Source organism: Salvia hispanica, chromosome 1 (genome assembly GCF_029641045.1).
Source record: "Salvia hispanica isolate PSC_SH4W2 chromosome 1, Shi_PSC_v1, whole genome shotgun sequence".
Classification (NCBI taxonomy): Eukaryota; Viridiplantae; Streptophyta; class Magnoliopsida; order Lamiales; family Lamiaceae; genus Salvia; species Salvia hispanica.
Window position 1 is genome coordinate 58,014,958 of NC_142692.1, and position 6,642 is coordinate 58,021,599.

Sequence of the window (6,642 nt, forward strand, 5' to 3'; positions counted from 1 at the left end):
AATCATATTTGTAACTACCCAAAATCCTATGTTATTTATCATGGAAGCCTAGTTAATTTAGCAAAATACAATTTTACCCATCAAAATTTCTAACCCATCAATTTTACTAATTTTACCGATCAAAATTTCTAACCCATCAATTTTACTTAGTTGTTGTATTGAAAGACGTCATTTTCCTATTAAATCATGTTATGATTTTTGTTGATGTCAATTTGTTGTTCTCACTTTATTTACATTATATTATATTATACTTATAATTTATACTTATAATTCTATAGGCAATTGCTTTTGTGTTAAACAAAAATATACAATTTTGTTCAATCCACAAACGCTTTAAACTTCAAAAAATTTGAATGTATAAAATTTGGCACTTGATAAAATATTTTCATATAGAATTTGTCCAAAATAATGAGTGATCATTCATAAAATTTGGTCCAAAATTATCAATGCTCACAAAAATAGAATACCAAAATAAATATATGTTTTTTGATAAGGAGTTTAACTTGAAAATATGCTGGAGTTTAGCTTGAAAAGATGCTAATTTTAAACAAAAATATACGATTTTATAGGAATTATTAGGGAAAAATGAGGATAGTTTAGTAATTAACTTAAATTAACGAGGATAATTTTGGCAATCATAATTTTAATATTTGCTTGTGACTTGTTGTACCAAACACTACAATAAGATAACTCACAATTATCTTAATCTACTAAACACCCAATATATGTAAATTAACTAATCGAAATTATGATTACTATCATAATGGTATCACGTCTAGTCGAAACATGACATAGCTACCAAACGAGCCCTAAGAGTACTTTCTAAACATCTAAGCTAACAATTGCAAAAAGCATCCAACAAGCGTAAATAAGAGGCAACAACACGAGATCTAACTAAAACTTCCATAATGCAAGAATTTAAACTATATCCAACGGTGGAAACATGAGATTCAAGTTCGAAAACAATGAGATATAATCAAAGCATCAAATATGAAAGAGTTTCTAAATCTAAGATGTTCAAACACTTCAAAACACTTAGAGATCTAAAATTGATGTGCAACAATTGAAAATGCACGATGGAATCTTCAACAGGCTAGCTAAGAATGGCTGGATCAAGCTGGAAACAAGCTAAACTAAGGAAAATCTGGAGCAAAACTAATCTAAACTAAGAGAGTGGTGGCGTTAAGCGCTCAATGAGAGATTTCTAACTAAACTAAGAAGATGGTAAAGTTAAGCGCTCTATGAGAGATTTCTAACTAAACTAAGAAGATGGTAGCGTTAAGCGCTGCTTCTTCTTCGGTGTGACCCTCTATTTATAGGAAGTCGTGGCCCAAATCCCTAGGGTTACATCTTCAATGATTAGACATCTCTTCCCTTGATCATTTCTGAAGCAGATCATGACTCCGTGGTGTGGTCTACTTACTAGTTTGCACCATTATGTTCAACATCCTCTCGGTTCTTCTTCTTTTCTTGTACAATTTCCCTTGTCAGCGTGCCATGTGTTCTCCTTGATCAGTTGGCGGCTTTTTTGCGCATGTGTACTCTAATTTGCCACGTTTTCATCTACTTGGTCAAGTTGCACCCTCTAACCCTGCACATTTAACTCAAATCCGTGCATTATCTCCACAAATAAGTGTAAAATCACCCTGAAAAAGATGCATGAAATGAGTCTCATCACAAATCTTAGATTACCTTCATAGAGATCTAGATGAATTTAGGAATATGGATCTCAATTTGCTGACCTTTCAGAATTTGAGATTAAATTTGCTAGCCTTTTAAAACATGGGACCGAGGCACGCGAATTTATCAGAATATGGATTTTTGACCTTTTTATCTTTTTTCTGCTCTTTTTCTTATTATTTTCCTTTAATAAAAATATTAGTGGACCAAACTACCCCACAAATTAAACTTTTAATCTTTTAAATGAAGTTATATACTCCCTCCATATTCAAAAAATAGAAACATTTGAAACGGCACATGTTTTAATGCACAATTGGTAAAGTAACTGAGAAGAATTGGTAAAGTAAGAGAAAGCAAAAGAAAAATGAGTAAAGTAAGTGAGACGAAGATATAAAGTAGTGAAAGTATAATTAGTGGATTGTGGGGTCCATGTCCTAAAATAGATAGATTCTAAAGTTTCTATTTTTAAGGAACTATCCAAAATGAAAATAGTTGCTATTTTTTAAAAAATGAGGGAGTATAAAAACTGTGCGTGAATACCTTCTCCTTCACGCTAAGATAGAAGATATTAAAACACACAATTGTGGCAATCATCACACACAAGGCTGATTCAGAAACAGAAGCAGCAACAAGTGCTTGCATTTGAGTTGATAGTTTGCATCTAAAACATTTACCAAAATCCAGACACAACCTACATCAAAATAAAATTTCACAAAGGTATTGCCATAGCAAGAAATGGCGCAAAGAAATCAACGAAGCCTCCTCGCCTCTCTTTCTCTCAGACTCCAACAAGGTGATTATGTCACCCTCCCTAACGGTTTTGATCATCATTGAATTTCACCTGAGTGACAATGACCACAATATGTTTAGTTTGTGATTCCATCTTGTACGGTAATGCAGAAAGTCGTTGCAAAATATTCTTGAGCTCTTCTTTCCCCACCTCATACTGCACCGTCTGATTTGCCGTCATGTCTCCGCGCCGCTCATAGTACCTACTCTCGCAGTCGAAGTGCATCAACCGTTGTATACTACGAATCCAGAAAGTCCTATCCTTTCCTCCGACCAGCGCTGCCAATCACCTCCTAACGCTTGCTCCTCTCCTTGTTGGCCTCCTCGTCACACTCAATTATCCAGCAGCGATTTTCAAGCGACGCAGTTTTGCTGGAGAATGTACACTTTGAATCGGAAGGGAAAACTGATCCAGCTTTGCTGGAGAATGTACAAACTGAATTTGGATGGAGAGTTGACGCAATTCTTCCTTCTGCTGTTGCAGATCTTTTGAATTCTTCCTAATTAGTTTCGATTCTCGGCCTCCTCTCCCTCCGCTGCTGCCAACGTTGAGTCTTAGCGTCAAGGAGAAGGACTTCACGCACAGTTTTTAAATATAACTTCATTCAAAGATTAAAAGTTTAATTTGTGGGGTAGTTTGGTCCATTCAAATAATAAGAAAAAGAGCATAAAAATAGGAAAAAAAAAACTAAAAAACCCGTATTCTAAAAAATTTGCGTGCCTCGATCCCATATTCTGAAAGGTTAGCGATTGACACTCATATTCCAAAAATTTCTCTATGTATTAGGAGAGATAAAAAATAAATATTTCTCTTCTTCACTTTATGGTGGGCGTCGAACACCTCTTGGGGATAAAATCATACGATTGGCACGCGTATTCGATGCAATAATATCCTTGATATATTCTAGCCACTTAATTATTTTCACTTTAGATATCATGCTTTGATTTACGAAAAACCCTTACATATTGATTAGTAAAAGTGATGATAATCAAATGAACATGTATACAATATGGGTAGTGATAAAATGCAATATAAATAATATATTAATAGAAAAAATATGAATATGCATGAAACAATATCCAATCTTCATACTCATATATATAAGTATATAACAATTTATATACGTAATGCATGATACAGTACATATACCTAATACAATTTGCATAAATATAAATAACTAATCAATCACTATATTTGTGGAACTATTTTTGAATGCGATACATCATTATTCAATCTTCATATACTACACACATGTAAGGTTGTTATAGCTTCATGCATAAATAAGTCTTGAAAGAATATAAAACTTAGTAGTACATATGTTGATTCTGTCGGGCTTGGGTCGGGCCTGGGCTCAGGCTAGTCCTGGGCTTGGGCTTGGCTTTGAGCGGGCCTAGGCTCGGACCGGTCCTGGGTTTATAAAAAGGCCCAATTGGATCCCGATTAATCTACTCAGCCCAGCTCAATCCCGCTCCATTTCGTTGGTGGGGTGGTCCTGGGCTGGCCCATACCGGTCCTAGCTGGGTCGGCCTTGCCCATTTGACATCTCTAGGCTCGGTGCCTGGGGTTCGAAAAGAAATTTGCCCTCTCCTTGCTATGACCGTCAAGTGGTTCTCAACAGTCCAATTCATTCCTAAGATTATGTCAACATTCTCCAACGGCTTGACGTGTAAGTTACTGGCTAGTGGCTACTAACTCTAACTCCCAAAACAAATTCTACGTTCAAGTAAGTTCGTGTAATATCTAGTCCTCCTACGGGAGAAGACACCCTCAAACTAGGTTCAAGCTTTGTAGGGAGTTCTACGACATTGAAACAAAAGAGTGCGACGCATTCATATCAAACAACATGATGATAGGTAGCTGTTGGAACATGCCATGCTCTGTATAATATTAAATACAGACAGAGACTTATTTTTTGGAATATTTAAAATGGAAAAACAAGACTAATTTTTGTGGACGTAGATAGTACAATTTTTGAATTATATTTAGAGTTTGCGAACAACAGTATTTAAAATTTATATTGCGTCTAATTATGATGCATTATATTTTAGATATAAAAGCGACAAAATATATACGCATGCAATATGTTTTATAGGTGTGATTAATATAAGATGCAAAAGAATAAAACCACAAATTAAAGATGAAAGACAAATATTAATTGATGAAGAAAACAAAATAAGTTTTATATTCCAATTTCCACATTGAAAAATAAGAATTAAATATTTAAGGCTATAGATATAAAAAGGAACACCCTTCTTCTTTAAAAATTCTTTTATCTCTTTATGAACTGGACTATTGTGAAAATTTTTGTTACTATTAATTATTTAAAAAAATAACTTTTATGAATATTTTTATACTCCCTCCGACTCATAATAATAAGAACACTTTCATTTTTCGTCCGTTTGATAATATTTTCTCATATCTATTTGTGGAAAGTTCTCAAACGAATTATCCATATACATCAATTTATTTACAACTTATATAACTATGGCCCACCATTAAACATTAATAATAATAATATGGATTCCACTATCCATTAATGCTATTTTAACTACCTTTCTTTCTGTCTCTTTTATTTTATCAATTATGTATAAATTCTCGTGCTATCACAAATATCCTTATTTTTTTAGGGACGGAAGGAGTACTATATTTTAATTATAAAATTAATTACATATAAAAGCCGTTAAACCTATTGGCTCCGGTACTATCGAGAATGGTAGAATTTTCAAAAGCCAAATTACCGAATTTTTAATTTTATTTTGCACTACTATAATATATTCAAGTAGTGGTTGCGGTGCGACCAATAGCCAAGTCCCAAAGTCATCATGTTGAAATATGCTAAAGATCTACTTTCTGCTTTCTTCTAATTTTGAAAATTAGTTGCGACAGATAAATTTTATAAAAACTAATCACAAAAGTATTTATTTTTAAGACCCAATAAAACTTGAAGAAAATTTATTCATTCGACCAAATTTTACTTAAATTTATTTTACTGAAATAGTGAGTGATACAAATTCTAGATATGAGAATAAAAATATTCAACAATGAAATACATGTGTCCTACACATATTTTTGGAATTTTACATAAAGTAATACTCCTATCAGGGGTATAAGATAATCCCGTGTCAAATCAAAATGTGTCTTTTATTCACGTGCGGAGAGAGCACTAGGGACAGAAGACGACCCGATAGTTGGTTCCCTCCGGGCACGTGAAGGTGCTAGTGGGGTCGTCCTCCGGGTAGGTAAACGCCTCCGCACACAGCGCCTTAAAGTACCTCGACTTATCGGTGGGGAGGCACCTCCCGGCCCGGCAGCAGTACTCGGGCGTCTTGTAGACCGTGCACGGGTTTTGGCATCCGCCGGGGGCCCTGAGGTCGTCAGGGCATTGGCCCACCACGTCGGCCGAGCACCGGACGGACTTGGAGCATCCGTTGGAGGTCGGGGTCATCTCGAGGGGGACGTTGAAGCCGTCGATGAGGGAGATGTCGTAGTAGTCCATGTGGGCGAAGTTGTTGAGGCCGTACTCCGCCTTGGAGAGCGGCGGAGTGCCGTAGGAGGTGCAGTTGAGCTGGCCGGCGCAGTCTCCGGTGAGGCAGGAGCCGCGGCCGGAGGAGTCGAAGGTGCAGTTGGTGCGGGCCCAGATTCTGGCGAGCCTGGGCCCGTCGGCGAAGTCGAGGGTCCAGGTCTGCCCGCTGTCGAGGCGGCGGCCGCCTCCGTGGGGGAGGACGGCGGGCCAGAGGGTGTAGGAGCAGTTGTTTTGGATGTCGAAGCGGATGGCGGAGGAAGGGAGGAGGAAGAGTGGGAGGAGGATGAAGAAGAGCTGTGATTTCATGGTTGTTTTTTGTTTGCTTTGAGTTGAAGCGGAAGTGGAAATGGAAATGGAAATGGAAATGAGGTGTTTTAAATAAGAAAGAGAAGATTAAAGATTGCGTGGTGAAATTTGATTCAAATGGAAGTTATTTTCATATGAAGTGAAATATTATTTCTAAGAGTCAACATTTTCGTGTACCTGTCACATTACACAAAGACATTTTGTTTTTCGCATTTTCTTGTTCCGTCCACATTAAAGGTTTTGTAGAAGGTTGTTTTTTCAACCAAATTTAGTACTAGTACTCGACTAGATTAGGGTGGGTTAAAGAAATTTTTTTGATGCCATACGAAAATTTGACACGAAC

The 6,642-nt window shown here is 36.5% G+C and overlaps 1 pseudogene; it reads right to left on the reverse strand.

The window, feature by feature from the left end:
- Window positions 1-5,472: 5,472 nt before the first annotated feature.
- On the reverse strand, window positions 5,473-6,355 carry LOC148934199 (protein P21 pseudogene; annotated as a pseudogene).
- Window positions 6,356-6,642: the final 287 nt, after the last annotated feature.